This window comes from Scyliorhinus torazame, chromosome 13, assembly GCF_047496885.1.
Source record: "Scyliorhinus torazame isolate Kashiwa2021f chromosome 13, sScyTor2.1, whole genome shotgun sequence".
Taxonomy (NCBI): domain Eukaryota; kingdom Metazoa; phylum Chordata; class Chondrichthyes; order Carcharhiniformes; family Scyliorhinidae; genus Scyliorhinus; species Scyliorhinus torazame.
The window spans coordinates 125,966,991-125,984,978 of record NC_092719.1 but is presented as its reverse complement, the minus strand read 5'-3'; positions in this window follow the sequence as shown (position 1 = coordinate 125,984,978).

The following is a 17,988-nucleotide window of genomic DNA, read 5'->3' as shown; positions in this document are numbered from 1 at the left end:
CTCAAACCACTGTATAATCCTATTGCATCAAATACCAAATTCAACCAAGAACAACGTCCCGACAAAGTTACTCAGAAGATCTGGCCATACCAGTGGATTACCTCTATGCTTTAGAGACTCATAGATTTGTCAGTTGTACACACTTATGTTATGGTAACCAAACATGAACATGTATTGCAAATAATTATGTTTATTAGAAGGGGGCAAAGTATCTTTTTAAAAAAAGGGGGATGTTGTAATATGGCTTTGAGGGATAGCAGAATGCCATCAATTTCAGGGAAGTGTGCATGTGATCCAGTCTCAGTTTCACTTCAGCCTGAAACAGAACATGAACACACACCGCTCTGCTGCTGATGTCTTCCGACTTTCTATCCATGTATATTTCACATGTGCCTAGTTTTAATAAATGAACCCACACTGTGTTTGGACAATTCCTTATCAGAGATTGATGCTTTTATATCTTTAATAATAATTTAATAATCGTTATTGTCACATGTAGGCTTACAGGGGGCTGGTTTAGCACAGGGCTAAAGAGCTGGCTTTGAAAGCAGACCAAGGCAGGCCAGCAGCACGGTTCAATTCCTGTACCAGCCTCCCTGAGCAGGCACCGGAATGTGGCGACTAGGGTATTTTCACAGTAACTTAATTTGAAGCCTACTTGTGACAACAAGCAATTTTCATTTCATTTTTCATTTCACATTGCAATGACATCACTGTGAAAAGCCCCTAGTTGCCACATTCCGGCGCCTATTCGGGTACAAACATGGGATATTGAAATTAATGCAAAAGGCTTTTTGCAATTATAAGGGAATAAAAAGGGTAGTCAAAGCCATGAAGGCACATAAAAGAGGAATAACTGTAAAAGAAAAGAAGAAAATTGCAGACTTTGACTTTGCGTCAGGCTTAAAAGAAGATAATACCTTTAACATTCAAAAGAAATTAATAAAGAATCAAGAAATGGATCACACTATATTTAATGCAAGAAAGAAAATAATATCAGAAAATAATAATAACATTACAGATTAAGAAGTCCCCAGATTGTGGGTTCATTAAAGAAAGTAGGCAGGGATTTAAAATGAATTTGACTTCAATTAACAAATCTGGAATGTGAAACTTGTCTCAGTAATGGGGACCACAAACTACCATTGATTGTGACAAAAAACAATCTGGTTCACTCTAATGCATTAATGAAGGAAATCTAACAGCCTTACCTGGTCTGACCGACATATGACCCCAGACCCACAGCAATGTGGTTGACTCTTAACTGCCCTCTGAAATTTTCAGTTCAAGGGTAAATTAGGGATGGGCAATAAATGCTGGCTTTTGCTTCGTTGGGAGGGAGAAGACAAAGGGAGGGATAATGAGAGTGTACAAAAGATTGATAGGAAGTGACTGGTGGTGTCCCACGAAGATCTGTGCTGGACCTCAACTATTTGTTATGTATTTTAATAACTTAGGTAACACAATAGAGAGCCATAAATCCATGTTGACCAATGTCATGATTGGTAGCACAGCAAGTGGTGTTGACAGGAGTATGGCATGAAAAAGAAACATTGATAGATTCAGTGAATGGGCAAAACCTAGGCAGATGGTTTTTGGCATGGGTAAGTATGAGGTCATCCATTTTGGGTGGAGTTAGAGTAGAGATCAGTCATCACTGTTTTGGATGCTGGAAGAGACTCAGTGAGTTATTCCTGTTCCTCTGTCCCTAAAACACAACCAATGGTGATGAAAACAGGAATATAAATAATGAGCAGTAATACAAAATTCTGCGTAATTTAGCTTGAAGCAAACTGCCAAACTAGCAGTTGGTTTCACATCAGCTAACTGCTCTTACAATCTACAAAAGGTAATTCATGTGTCAGTCTTCATTCATAGACGCATCTTCATCACCCTTCATGTCTGATGTTAGCCACGCGTCCCCCATCTTTAGGAAATGCACAAGTGTGATGCAGAACATTTTGGGTTCCAATGTGCCCTCGTCCTTCTGTGTACTTTGTCCTTGTGTGATATTTGTCTCCAGATATCTTTATGAGATCAGAAAATTCGTATTTTGAATATTTTCAGAGAGTAAAGTTTTTCTCTATTGTCATGGGAGTGTCCCTTTAAGAATGTTTTTTGTCTTGTCACATGGCTTCAGTGATGTCATTGTGACGAATGTGATATAAAATAGTTACTTTAGAGATATTAGTTACTGTAATGTAGAGATAGGCCAGTCTCATTCTGGTGAGTTCACAGACAAAGGATTTCAGAACGCATGGCAAAGCAAGGGGGAGGAGTGTCCAGCAAAGGAGGAGAAAAGGATGCTGGGTAATAGGGGGGCCAGAGGAAGGGATGAGAAGTGAGCCAATCAGGATGTATGGCCAGGTCAGGAGGGGTATAGGATGACCTATGGGAATCGTGTCTGTGAAACTTGATGCCATTTGAATGTATTTGCAGAAATCCCTTTGTCTCCTTCTTCATTCATTTCCCGGGGTCTAGGAGACTAGCTGTGTCCTGTGCCTGTGTGAAATGAAACAGACTTGCAAGTCAAATAAAATAACAAATGCTGTACCTGCAAATCCATCTCGACTTTTATTGAAGCCAGACTGACGGGTAAAGAAATTTTGATTTGTCAATTGTGTGGGTGGAGCTGGGCTGTGGCTCTGTGAGTTTAACTTTCGTTTTGGATTTTGGCTGCTGTGGGCTCACAGAACAGAGGTATTTTGGCCTCTCTATTTTCATTTTAAAGAGTTGTTCCAAGAAAGAAACCCATTGATTATAGCTTCCTGCTGTTTTGATAAAAAGGGTTTTCTGGTTTTAATTGGATTTTGTTTCTGAATTGAAACAGTTAAAGGGGAATTTATGAAGGGTTATACATAGATTACTGTAGCTGTGTGTGGTCTTTATGTTTGTAACTGATAAAAGTTCTTGATGTGTGTGTTTATCCAAATGTTAACTAAATTCTCAGAATAAAGCTTGTTTTTTGATTAAAAGCGCCAAAGATGTCTGCTGAATAACACCTGAAAGGCAGGCTCTTGTGCTCATCCTAGCCAAATTCATCCAATAGTTATAGGTCAGGTGGACTCCATAATGCACTCTGGAGTTTTTGAACACTGGCCCATAACACTATTGACCCCATTGTGCAGTGTAGTAGCATATCCTTAGGCACCTGCTCATCCCAACATATTATTTTTTTAAAATTAGTCAACATAACATGTAATTCTATGGATATCACATTCTTGCGCATTACTTTTCTTTCTTACCTTCCTTGTTCTCTGTTGATTTTTGGTGTTAATGCAGTCAACATGATTTTTGAAATGCAGGCCCAGCTACCTATCCATCTTCATGTAGCTATTTAGATTCATCATAGCCCATTTCTGCCCATAGTGCCTGATGCTGAGAACCTTACTAATTGAAAGAGTACTGAGCATTGGAACAGACAAAATGAAATTGGTTCATCACATTTTGCCGATGAATCATTTCAGCATGTTTATTATGCTAAGAGTTTAAAATGAACAGACGCAGGAATAGGCTGGATTTTGGACAGTGTTTCTTTTCCTCCACGAGAGTAGCGGAGTCTGTGGAACATGTTGTTGGGTGGGCTACGTCTCGCAACAAGGGAGCTGGACTCTCCTTGACTGAGATTGCATCATATAGAAGGTAAGTGCGTGATTGCACAGTTAATGTGTGCATGATCCATGGGATCTCCTTGTCTGGTTTCAATCACTGCAGAGGGCCAGCGAGGGATTTTTCAGATTTGTTCTCCCTTATTGGCCCTGGGCTTTATTTTTGCTTTTGGTTTGCCTCTTCCAGAGGATTACATGACTGCAGGCAGGGATGTAGGAAGTATCTAGCCATGATACATCACGAATGTTAGTAGTTGTCATGTCGCCTTCATATGATTTAATGGATTGTGTTCAAACGTTGCCAGGAAATTATGTTATTTGGCATTTGCTTGTATCGCTTTTCACATGGCCAGGAGACAATCCTCTACACTGACCAGTGCAGAAAGATATTACAAAATGCTTGTAACTCTACACAACACCTGACTGTTTCGAACTGTTTCAGAAAATTTTGCCTTCTGGAAGAATACCAATATCAGATATTTGAAAGAGCAATCTTCAACTCCAGTCTTCCTTAAAATATCAATAATGGAAGCAGACAAAAGCAAGGACCATCCCTGACTCTGTGAAAATTGAAGCAATCTCTTGTGAAAATAGCAAAGAGGATATTGCAGCAGTAGCAGCGAATTAGGGGTTATTTCACAAATGTCAAAGACCATAATTCATGACTGTCAGGATGGTGGATGGATTCTTTTGCTTGTGGTAAACTCAGTAAATATACAGCAGATTGTCTGACTTTGTACTGGATAACTTCATAGGAGGTACAGTGGAATTGTGATACACTGATGGTGTATCAGTTCCCACTGATATTGGTCCTGTCACTATATTTATGTTTAGATCATCGATAGTCCTCAATTATTTTTACTTCATTTCAAAACAAAAGTTAATCTTTTTATTTAAGAAAGTTAATGTCAAACTCTAAAATTTTCACTGGCTGTTCTGAATGAGTTTGGAGGAGCTAGTCATTCTGGGAAAATTTGAATGTTATCCTTGACATCTTCCCCGTTCCTTCTGTCTTTCCCCTGAGGAGGGAATTTTCGTTGGTACTAGCCTGCAGCAGAAAGGCAAATCAAGTATTTATGAAGGTAATTACACAAATCTTACTGCAATGACAAGTGGACTAGTGGTCACACACAGTGCCTGGAAAACAGCAGCTTGGAAGAGGGGAGTGCACATTGGGAAGTTACTAGAGGCCTGTGACAGACACACGGACTGTACTATGAAAGAAGGAAGTGGAAAGACTGATATCAGTTATAGGCAGAGGCACAGGTCTTTCAGGATAATGATAGTGCTCTTGGTAATGAAATGCTGGTAGCTCCCCACAAGGAACTCAATGGGACCACAGCCTTTCCTTGTCTCCTTCCTATTTCCTGTCAAAGTAACTCGCTGCAAAAGACAAGGCTAGAGAATTAGCAACAATCTTCAGTCAGAAATGCCGTGTGGATAATCCATCCTGGGCTCCATCGGACGTCCACAGCATATCAGAAGCCAGTCTTCGGCCAATCCACATGCGATCAAAACACAGCGAAAGGCACTGGATTCTGCAAAGGCTATGAGCCCTGACAATATTCCAGAAATAGTACTGAAGACTTGTGCTCCAGAATGTGCCGCACCCCATAACCAAGCTGTTCCAATACAGCGACAACACTGACATCGACTCAGCAATGTAGAAAATTGCCCAGGTATGTCCTGTGTACAAAAAGCAGGACAAATCCAACCAAACCAATTATCACTCCATCAGTTTACTCATGATCATCAGTGAAGTGATGAAAGTGGTCATCACTAATGCTATCAAGAGGCATTTGTTTGGCAATAACCTGCTCACTGACACTCAGTTTGGGTTCCGCCAGGGTTACTTAGCTCCTGATCTCATGACAGCCGTGGTTCAAGCATGGACAAAAGGGTTGAACCTCAGGGATGAGGTAAGTGACTGCCCTTGGCATCAAGGCAGCATTTGACTGAGTATGGCATCAAGGAGTGCTGCCAAAACTGGAGTCAATGTGTTAAATCCTCAGTTTCTTTACCCGTCAGTCTGGCCTCAATAAAAGTCGAGATGGATTTGCAGGTACAGCATTAGTTATTTTATTCAGCTTGCAAGCTTTCTCAGTTCACAGCAGTACAGAATGCCTCTCGCTCTCTGTACCTCCGGAATCAAGTGAGGCTATCAAACAAAGAGCTCTGTACTGATACATTCAAATGGCATCAAGTTTCACATACTCTCCGCCCATAGGTCATCCTATGTCCCTCCTGACCTGTTTGATCTATTCTGTTTGGCTCACTTCCAATCCCTTCCTCTGGCCCCTATTACTCAGCATCACTCTCGTAGACACACCTCTTCCTGCTTTTCCATGCGGTCTGAAATCCTTTGTCTGTGAACTAACCAGAATTAAAGTGGCCTATCTTCTACATTACATTAACTAATATCTCTAAAGTAACTATTTTATATCACATTCGTCATTCCCTCCTTTTATTATTCCATGATAACCGGACTGTCCAATCCATAGTTACGGTTCCTCATCTAAAAAGATCCGTCGCTGCATTTCCAATTCCTGGCTTAGCCCCCCCTCATCTGCTTCACCCTCATGGATTTTAACAGTTAAGTTTTTAGGGGCGTTGATCTGATCCAGTGCACCCCGCATTCCATCCATCACACATTTAAGGATGGCCAGGCCCACAAAGATGCAGCCGATAGCCACCACTAAATACATGGCCATATTTATCAACCAGTCCTTCCAACCTCCAAATCCCCAGTTACCCCAAGAGCCAGGATCCTGCATCCCGTCCAGGTGATCCCGTATGCGATCCATAAATTTAGTGATGTTAGCGGTCAAGTCCTGAACTCCCATGATACACTTGCCATGCACTATGGTGCATGCCCCACCCTCACGGGCCAGAAGATAGTCAAGAGCATACCAGTTCTGCATTGCAAACAACCGTAGCTGAGACAATTCCTTGGTTATTGCCCCGAGGGCTCCCAAGGTTTCATTTCCCAAGATGGTAAGGCCACAAATAAAATAATTCCTATCACTGACAGCCAAGGAACCCCCCCACACCTCCCAGTGTCAATACGCTCAAAATCCCCCACCCGGCTGAGTGGCCCCGGTTGGGTGCAAGAACCTGAGGTTTTTTCCAGTTCTCGCAAAATTCAGCAGAGACTGCCCGGCGTGCGAACTGATTATGCAGCTTCCACGCCGAAGGGCAGGAGACTGTGGTAGGGACTAGAGTCCCTATAGCAATTCGGCGGGGAAATGGGGGTGACAAAACGTTGGTCGCTGTACCATTAAATAAAAAGTAGTATCCTTGCTCCGTGCGCAGGCTAGCATCACAATCAGCAAATCGGTTGCGTAAGGACCCCCCAGTAGCCCAGTTTATCCAGCTATGAAACGCCCATTCGGGCCGCCTAGCAATGCGGAAGGCCCTAGTCCCAACAGTGATATGAGAGACATTCGCCCAGCCACAAAGGAGCTGGAGGCCGGCGTTCAATGGAACGCAAGTGGTGTTGTAACAAACGCATTTGCCAGATGCCTGGGTGATATGGCACCTCCTGTCCGTACAGGTGGGGAACAGACATGTTATATTCGTGTCCACCTCTACCAGCAAACAGCCGTATCCTTCACTGCTGAAACAGTTCTCGTACGACCGGGAATCCCTATTGGGAGTGAAGTGTCTAGGTATGTACGCCCTCCACCGTTGCAGCCTATCGTACTGTGAATGGGAATTATCCCGAGGAAGGGGAAGGCAAATAGCCGGTGGTGCTGAACCCGGATCGTAAGGAAGAGTGACTTGCTCGGGCAGTGGCTCGGAATGCTGACAATGAACCACCGTTTGGGGAGTGCCCCAAAGCGGTGAAACAGAAAATAACCTAGACACCGCTGCGGGGTTCGGGTAGCAGACAACCCGTCCCTGGCCATACAAGCGGTGGTAAATCTGGTAGAAGAGATTCATACTACCCGGGTTTTCCTCAGTTTGGCCTTTAACTAACTTAAGTGTATCTCCCGGTAACCTACGTTCTAGCTGTACTTCCCTTCTCATACGCTCCGTCCTCTCTCTAGTCCCTTTCACTTTCTCATAGCCTCTTCCTACGCTCTTCTGACGGCCTGATGTTACCTTTATTGCACCACTCTTAACACATCCAAAATCGAATTTACATGTATTCCAAAAACAAGGCAATGTCCATATAATGTTCCCTTCCCATCGCCGGGACCGGTGCAATTGCTTCAGGAGTCCTGCATTCTCCTTAACTTTGACGACCTTCCATGAGTCGATACCATGTCCTCGTATATGGGGGCAGCGAAGAACATCACCTTTGCATAGGTGATGTATCCTTGTAGGTTGGTTGGGGTTACAAAAATATATAATATTCCCCTTTTCCATGTCCATCGCCAATAACACTCCAAGCGAAGTGAGGCCAAATATCACACAGACGGTGCGTAGCCACTCCATCATGCTCCACACCTGTAAAATAGCACTGGAGAAGGGAGGCAGGTTAGTAACCGACCTTTTACAGTAGTGGAGATGGACTCAATTTACAGTGATGTAGGTGGACCCAAGCACTTCGCCCCTCCACTTTAACTGCTGTGGGGGTGGTAAGGAGAACTTGGAAGGGCCCGTCCCATCGCGGCTCCGACCCCTTCCTAGTCCAATTTTTGACCATGACATAACTGCCGGGCTGGACTGAAAGTGAACTAAGTACTGGGGGCGATGGCTGGTGAGCCGCGCGGACCTGGCCATGGAGTTCCTTGAGCACTTGCGTGAGGGCTAGAACATAGGTGGTCATCTCTTCAGTCATCTGGTGAAACTGAACCAGTCTGGGAACCTGCAGGCTCCAGGGAGTTCTAAGAAGCCTGCCATAATGAATCTCGGCAGGAGAGAGCCGGGCCGGTCCCGCAGGTGGAACCCGCAGCTGGAAGAGGGCAACGGGGAGCAACTTAAGCCATGTCAGTCCCGTGTCTGCTCTTAATTTAGCCAATTTAGTTTTGAGTGTCTGATTGTGTCTCTCAACCAACCCGGCCGCCTGCGGTCTATAAGCACAGTGTAACTGCTGGCGTATGCCCAACTGGGAGCAAAACTCCTTGTTAATTTGTCCAATAAAATGAGGCCCATTATCAGAACTTAACTGAGCTGGTATACCGTATCGGGGAATGATTTCCCGCATCAAGACTTTAACCACAGTAGCAGCTTTATTATCGATAGTCGGATACGCCTCGACCCATCTGCTGAACACATCCACAATGACCAAAACATATTTATAACATTGACACCTTTCCAACTCAATGTAATCCATTTGGAGCGTCTCAAAGGGACCACTGGGCAACGGGGTTTGCCCCATCCCACAAGGGATACCTTTTCCGGTGTTATATTGCTGACAAATCAAACACCGATTACTGATACTTTGGGCCAACCCCTGCATTTTAGGGTGCCACCAAGTGTCCAGCAACAAATCACTAGTCCCTCGAGCCCCACAATGAGTTGCAAAGTGTACACATTCAATGACCCATAAAGCCAGTACATCAGACATACAAGTCTGGTGTGCTGGCGTGGTCCATAAAGAGGAAACAGAATCATATGTACAACCTAACCGTTTCCACATTTGTTTATCAATCTCAGGAGCGTCCTCCTGTAACCTTATGACGTCTTGGATGGTTGGCATTGACTTGTCAGAAGCAGACATATTTATAGTAGATTGTTTAGTCTGACTTAACATCTTAGGCACCATCACTTGCTGAATTTGCGCGGCTGTTCGCGCTGCACAATCTGCTCGTTCATTACCAACGTCAACTGGGGTCCTACCATTCGTGTGGGCAGCGCATTTAATAACGGAAATCTGCGCGGGCATAAGGAGGGCCTGCAGTAAGTCATTAACTAAACGCCGGTTGGATATTTCTGTGCCTGCCGAGGTAAGGAATCCCCTATTCTTCCAGAGTTGTCCGAAGTCATGAACTACCCCGAAAGCATATTGGGAGTCAGTGTAGATATTTACCCGACGATCTCCCCCAAGTATACATGCACGGGTGAGGGCAAAAAGTTCGGCTTGTTGTGCTGAGTAAGGGGTCTGGAAAGCTGCCGCTTCTAGAATCAGACCATCCTGTTCTACGATTGCATAACCGGACAGTCTCCGGCCAGTGGGGCTTACTAATGCACTGCCATCAACATACATAATCATGTCAGGTTGTTCTAACGGAATATCACTCAGATCGTCCCTTATTGTTGTAGTTTCCTGAATCAAGGCTAAACAGTCGTGACCAGGCGCGTCCTCATGGACAGGGGGACCGCTAAGAAAACAGGCTGGATTGATAGTGGTACAGTATTTAAATGTCAGACGTGGATTGTTCAAAAGGTATATCTCATACCTATTCTGACGAGCTGCGGTAAGATGCTGAGTCTGCAGTTGCCCCGATAGTGCGATTACCGAGTGGGAGCTATACACCGTAATATCCTGTTGGAGAGTGATCTTGGCAGCAGCCTGCAAACTATTGTATATCGCTGCCAAGATCTGGGTGCAAACAGGGTGGCCCAACGCCACTGGGTCGAGTTTGGAAGAGTAATATGCTACGGGCCGGTGCTTGTCCCCATGTTGCTGGGTGAGTACCGCTGTTGAACATCCTTCCAGAACAGTACAGTATATCTGGAATGGTCGGTCGTATAGGGGCCTACCGAGGGCCGGTGCTTGTAACAAGGCCTGCTTCAGGCAACGGAAGGCCTCGAGTGCCTCGGTGGTGAGAGTAAAGTTCCCCTCTTCACTAGTGTAAGGCGTCAGCAGCTTTGTATAGACAGCGATGTTTGGTATCCACTGCCGACAATAATTCACCATACCCAGCCAATGACGGACCTCCTTGGCTATTGTAGGGGCGGGGAATTGGCATATTGGTTCAATCCTACTGGGTTCGAGACTTCTTTCTGTGGCTGTAAGTAAAACTCCTAAGAACCTAACTTTTCTCTGAGCCACCAAGACCTTTGCTTGTGAGACAACATAACCCAACGAGGATAGGTGGTTTAATAATTGGATCACATCATCCCTATTACTGGGCTCGTCAGGAATTGCCACCAATATGTCATCTACATACTGCACCAGAGTGGAACCATGCTCCAATGTCAAAGCCTGGAGTTGGGTCTGCAGACATCTGGAGAAGAGTGTAGGTGAGTTGACGAACCCCTGTGGCAGTCGGGTCCAGGTATACTGCTGCCCATTGTAAGTGAAGGCAAACAAATATTGACTTTCAGTCGCAAGTGGGAGGGCAAAGAAGGCGTGCTGAAGGTCAATTACGGCGAAGACCCGGGCTTGAGCTGGAATTTGAGCCAGTATGTGGGCAGGGTTAGGGACGAGAGCATGCAACGGCTGTGCGATGGCATTGATTGAACGTAAATCCTGTACTAATCGGTACTGGTCTGGTTTGGCTGGTTTAGGCACAGCAAGTATGGGGGTGTTACATTCTGATTGGCAAGGGACCAAAATACCCTGTTTCAACAGCTCTTGAATTAATTTATCTATTGACGGAGCAGCTTGAGATTTCAGGGGGTATTGCCGAATGGAAGGTAGCTTTACATGATCCTTAATCATCACCTTAATAGGTGTAACATTTGTCTTTCCCACTTGTGATGAGTATTCCGCCCAGTCCTGTGGATTGACATATTCCAACACATCATGTCCCCTGTGATGCTGCAGTCGAGTGTTAATCGTTTCAGGGACCTCAAAATATTTTATGGTAGTGCCGTCCGGCATGACTTGAAGTGCATACTCTGTTGGATCCGAATGATCCACTGCCCTCCTGACCATTCGCCCCATATCCCTGGCATGGTACTGGTCGTGGACCTGACGTGTAATATGAGGGCTTACCGAAGCTGACTGTGGCCATAACTGTGGTGATATTGTAACAAAATCGGCTGTACCTTCTTTTCCCATGACTGTGGCTGTAACCTTGACTGGCCATTCGGTCTCAATTAATGGCCGGTATTTGTCCTCCAACTCCCTGTTTCGTCCAGTTCTGTCATAGGCCAGGGTAACGTGATGCAGTGACTGTTCAATGTCTAACGTCCACCACTGGGGGGGTGATAGAAATGTAGCACTGTTGTCTCATCCTCCATGATGTAACCGTTACCCCCTCATCTCCGCACTCTAGCTGTAGCTGGAAGATACACAGTAAATCTCGGGCCAACAAGTTACAGTCCAATCCAGTAGTCACTGCAAACTGATGATCTGCAGACTTATTCTCGTAAGTGACTGTCACAGGTTCAGAAATAGGATACTCACACACCTATCCTTGGAACCCCGACAATTGCTGCGTGTGGTTGGATAATGGTAGTCGAAGTGCTGATTGCACAGAAGACATGGCTGCTCCAGTGTCGATTACAAATGGGTGATGTTGATCTCCTATCTGCAGAGAGATAATAGGTTCCCTGTCTGATTGGAGAGTCCTTATGGCTAAATTAGCTAGTCAATCCTGTGTTGGGAAAGGGTTTTCCTGGGAGAAGTCAGTGTATCTCGTCTGTCCTCCCCTCGGTGGGTACCCTCTCCTTTGGGTCGGATAATCTCCTTCTACCGCCTGTCTTTTAAAGGGGCATTCCTGTTGCCAGTGATCTGCACGGCCGCAATTAAAACATGCATTGCTCCCTCTATATCTGCCTCGTCCTCTTCTCCCAGTAGACCAATGGCCCCTCAGAGGGGGCTGCGGTTGTAAAACTGTTGATGCATTCGGTGGGCCATAAAAAGGAGCTGAGGGTCCCTTTGGGTGGGTTTGGTATCCGCCCCCTCGCTGATCCACCCACCCAAAGTCACAATATTGGGGCTCCTGCTGGTAAACTACCATTTCTGCCGCTTGTTGGGGTCGCAGATCATCCTTTTTCATTACATACTCAGTCTTAACCTTTGTAACTGAGCCTCCTTCCTGGCCTACACCCTCCTTCCAATAAAATCTGACTGCCCTTGCCATCTGGGAAGGGTCGTTCTCTGTCCAATTCATGTTATTACATTTCACAGCAGTAACCACAGAAGGTGGTAGGCAATGCATTAACATAGCACAATATTGAGGGGAATTCTGACCATTTTGATACAGCAAGTCGCCTGACTGCCCACGGTAGATTTCATTAAAACGCTCCAGAAATTCCTCTGGCTCGTCAATCTTCTTAGGTTTTAGGTCTAAGATAACAGAAAGATTTATGGGCTTTTGAAATGTGCTATTCAACGCATTCAGGATCTGTGTCCTTCTATCGTCGTCTAACGCATAGGCCTGCTGAAGTGCGGCATGGCTAGCATAATTCAAGTGGTTAAGATAATTGCGGTACTCTGCTGGGGCTAAAATCTGCTGGACTAGGGCCCAGAGGTCCCTTGAATCAGTTTGATAAATTGAGATGGTAGTTCTCAAGGAATCCACGAAAGCAGCAGGAGATTTTTTTCTATCTGGGATTGTAGCCATAATAGCCATCATCTCACTGGGTGTCCATGGGAAGTAAACGTCTATCGTGGGGTGTGCTCCCGCAGCCGCCGCGTCAGGGTTTCGCATCTTCCTAATCGGTAACTGTCTCCGAATTTCACCAGGGGGCACTCTAGCTATTTCCCCTGGTTGTTCCAAGACTTCAACGTCTCTCCCTGTCACTAGGGGGAGTTCTTTCTCTTCAAAAGAATTTGTTGCAGCTTCCTTTGTTCCCGAACCTTGTGGTTTCTCCTTAGTTTGGAGAGACTTAGGTGGTATACTTAATTGTTTCTGGTGAGGGTCAAGCCCCTCTCTCGCTGTCCGAGATCTTGTCCTAGAGCTAACTGGGCTTGTGGAACAGAGCTCCTCTTGTTCTACTGATCGTGAAGATGGTAAATCAGGACCCACACTATCACCCAAAAGGGCTTGAGTTACTGGCATATTTGGAATCTGGGGAGCAATGACTGGGTATATATTATTATACTCTGGTGGTTCTGGAATGAGTGCAGACCATGCTACAGGTGCAGACGGAACTTTCAGTGACTTGTCCAAATTATTGAATTTATCATTTTCTGTCAATTCAAGGCCAGCCATTGAACTACGGAGCTCATCTCTTGTTTGACCCGCATCTTTCCTGTCTCTACTTGCGCTTTTTTTTGAATGCACATTCCTTTTTCAAGACCTGTAATGTTTTTAGGTTACCCTGGTCACTAATTGGAATTCTCATTTTAAGGGCATTGTCCTGCCAACTGGACAACATGATCTTATCTCTTTCCTCTTTACAATATTGCCTCCATAATCCAATTAATTCTTTTGCTTTCATACTTTGACTCTTTTTCCAAATTTGTCCCTGGATTTTCTTAACCATTTCTAGGTCTTTGGTGCCCCCTAGTGGCCATTCATCTCCCATTTTACTTCTTAACTGTGCTGACAATTTTCTAAAATCCTTCGCTTTATCCGGATACTCATCACATAATATTTGCAGTGGCATGCCTGGATCATTTGTGCTATCCAAGGAATTACCCATAATCTCAACTAGTCCTCGGAACTGCGTTTTTCGCCACTAGAGTCCAAGGGTACAATTTTAGCTTAATAAACTATATATTTAACACACTCACACATGGAGGTGAACCATTTTCAATTTCAAATGTCTCATCGACCTCCCATAACTTAACCCAAGCCGAATTAACTCACACATGAAGTTGAACCATTTACAATTTCAAATGTTGCATCAACCACATAACCTAACCCAAGCCGAATTAACTCACACATGAAGTTGAACCATTTACAATTTCAAATGTTGCATCAACCACATAACCTAGCCCAAGCCGAATTAACTCACACATGAAGTTGAACCATTTACAATTTCAAATGTTGCATCAACCACATAACCTAACCCAAGCCGAATTAACTCACACATGAAGTTGAACCATTTACAATTTCAAATGTTGCATCAACCACATAACCTAACCCAAGCCGAATTAACAATATGAGATCCCATCAATTAAAATGCTAATCCCCAGACTGACCTTTGATTTCGTCGAGATGATCTTTCTGTACCAACCGCGAGTGACCAGACTAATCAGACGATAAGAAGAGGGGAAAAATCAATGCGCGGTCATTTTCCAGCTGTACATTGAGGGCCCTTTTTTCCCCATCCTCCTGTTCATAATCAGTCTAATTCTGATTTCGCAGTTGGTCAGGACCGTCCTGAGAAATCCCGGGCTTACGGCACCAAATGTTAAATCCTCAGTTTCTTTACCCGTCAGTCTGGCCTCAATAAAAGTCGAGATGGATTTGAAGGTACAGCATTAGTTATTTTATTCAGCTTGCAAGCTTTCTCAGTTTACAGCAGTACAGAATGCCTCTCGCTCTCTGTACCTCCGGAATCAAGTGAGGCTATCAAACAAAGAGCTCTGTACTGATACATTCAAATGGCATCAAGTTTCACATACTCTCCGCCCATAGGTCATCCTATGTCCCTCCTGACCTGTTTGATCTATTCTGATTGGCTCACTTCCAATCCCTTCCTCTGGCCCCTATTACTCAGCATCACTCTCGTAGACACACCTCTTCCTGCTTTTCCATGCGGTCTGAAATCCTTTGTCTGTGAATTAACCAGAATTAAAGTGGCCTATCTTCTACATTACATTAACTAATATCTCTAAAGTAACTATTTTATATCACATTCGTCAAATGGGAATCAGGGGGAAAACTCTCTGCTTCCAAACCCAAGAACTGTCCCACCTAGAAGGACAAGGGCAGCAGATGTATGGAAACACTACCACCTGGAAGTTCCCCTCCAATCACAATCCTGACTTGGAAATATATTGCCGTTCCTTCTCTGTCGCTGGTCATAATCCTAGAACTCCTGTTCTAACTGCACTCTGGTACCTACACCACATGGACTGCAACGGTTCAAGAAGGCAGCTCACCAGCACCACCTCAAGGGCAATTTGAGCTGGGTAATAAATGCTTGCCAGTGATGCCCATATCCTATTCCATTAACAAATTTTAAAAAGCTCCTCCAAGTCACAGAGCTCTCTCTGTTCAGCCACAGTGAAGGCTGCCAGTGGCACTTTAAATCCTTTGCATTCAATCGTGATCCTGCCAACCAGCCCTAATTAGGTGGTAATTCTGGAGTAAAGTTCCTCCGGTAGGCCCAATACTTGCTTGTTCGGGTTCCTGATCTGCAAATCACCCTGTCATTCATCCAAAGACTAAGAAGGCAAGGTTGCACTGAGGGAGTTAAAAATATTCTGAGGATAAGTTACTGCAGAGATATTTTCCTGCTTGTTCACACTGTACTTCAGTGCTTCCCATGGCTTTTCCACTGAAGTTCTGGACAATCAAGAGAAGCCTAATGGATATTTATCTTTCTGCACTTTTCTTCTCTCTGAATCAGAATTTGATGGGCTGGATTTGAGATTAAGGTTCCACTCGAGTGCAGCAAAATGGTCAGTGTTATCTTTGCAGTGAGCAGCAAGTTTGTAATTAGCAGTAAGGCTCTGAATTGCTGCCTGATGATTGTCCATTGTGTTGTCATCCATTGGAATGGTGCTGCCTGCCTTTTGTCACCTCAGTAATTCAATGGGATATAAGCAGGGTAATGATTCACTTCCTTGCACACTGTATGGAAGTAATGCTTAATTCAAAGTGGCATATTAGTTAGCACCTATCTAGTCCAATAAAAATGGTAGACAAAGATGCATGAAACTCAGATCAAGAAAAAAAACCGAGGAACAAAGGAACAGGAACCAAACCCTTGAGCCTGTTGTACTATTCTATTAGATCATGACGGAAGTGTATCTGAATTCCATCTCCCTTCTTGATTCAGGAAACCGCAATATCTTTGCATTTACTTCGCATCTTTCATGGTCTAAGGACATCTGAAAACACACATCTTGTTGAGTGTTATGGACAGGATGAGGGAGAACTGCCAAAATCCCTTTCTCCCAACTGTCGATAATCATTAAGATTTTGAGCCTAAGATGTGTGTTTTAATACCTGAGTCTGTGGACAATTTGAATAGCCAGAAGCAAAGTTCTTTTATAATAATCTTTATTCGTGTCGCAGATAGTCTTACATTAACACTGCAAAGAAGTTAATGTGAAAATCCACCAGTCGCCACACTCTGGCACCTGTTCTGGTGCACTGAGGGAGAATTCAGAATGCCCAATTCACTAACAAACACATCTTTCGTGACTTGTGTGAGGAAACCGGAGCATCCGGAGGAAACCCATGCAGACACGGGGAATGTGCAGACAGTGACCGAAGCCAAGCATTGAACCCGGGTCCCTGGTGCTGTGAAGCAACAGTGCTAACCACTGTGCTACCATGCTGCCCTTTTGTGGGTTTAAATAATGAAAAAGGATTGTTTATTCATGCAATCACGGCCAAATCTAATGCTGTGAAACTTACTTTGCTTTATTAAATTATTTACAAAAGTTCAGCTCACGGTAGCATACCGCACCCACAGTCCTTGTTGGGAGAACTACCCACACCTCGCCTTGCTTTGGGCAAGATTTTATCTTAGGTCATAATGAGCCCCAGGTGGGTGGCCTCTATTTGGGAAACTGGTACGCCATGTGTTTCCTCTTGGTTCTCGTGTGGGTTGACAACCCGCCCCCACCAAATTTCAAAAGTACCCCTTCAGCCACCAATGATGGGGGCTGTATGTGCCACTTTGTGCGCTGTTGCGTGTCCGCCTGTGGCAGATCCAGCCCGGATGGGGTGTATCGGTTTGCCAACCACTGTTTCCTGGCTGACCGTTGAAGTGCCTCTGCTGGGACCTCGGTTCCAGACATGCCTTTGTCCGCCGGTAAAGACACTTCTGTGTCCATCTCGGATCTGGAGTCCTTTTGTTGGACCGGGCATTGTAACCCGTACGGCTGGGTCCTCAGGCTGCAACGTGGTTCCTGGCACAGCGTAGATGACACTACTGTCGGTCGTGTGCCCTGAAATACGGGTTCTCAATTCTGCAGGTGGCTAAGTGTTTGCTGTGGACTTTCCCCCGAACCCGGACTTCATATGAACCCAGACCCGTTTGTTCCAGTACTACTCCTGGGACCCACAATGCTCCATCACCAAGGTTTCAAACATATACTTCATCCCTGTGTGAATTGTCCACCTGGTGCCCTCAAATCATGGTGTCTCTTCTGTGTCGCCTGCTGCACTATTACTTTTCTGCTGAGACTTGGAAATGTCAGACTCAGCCACGTCCTGAATGCCTGTGGCCCATCAACAACTCCACTTGGGTGATTCCTGTCGTCACGTGTAGTGTCATGTCATAACTAAATGGGAACCGTGCCAGTCTCGCGTCCATGGATCCTGGGATTGCTTTGTTAAGCCAGTTTGAAGGTCTGGACCACTTTATCCGCTAAATATCGAATGCTGTTCCTCCTCATAAACACAGCAAATTCCTCAAATGTGACTGGCTTCCCGTTATCCGTCACCAGGACCTTAGGGATCCCATG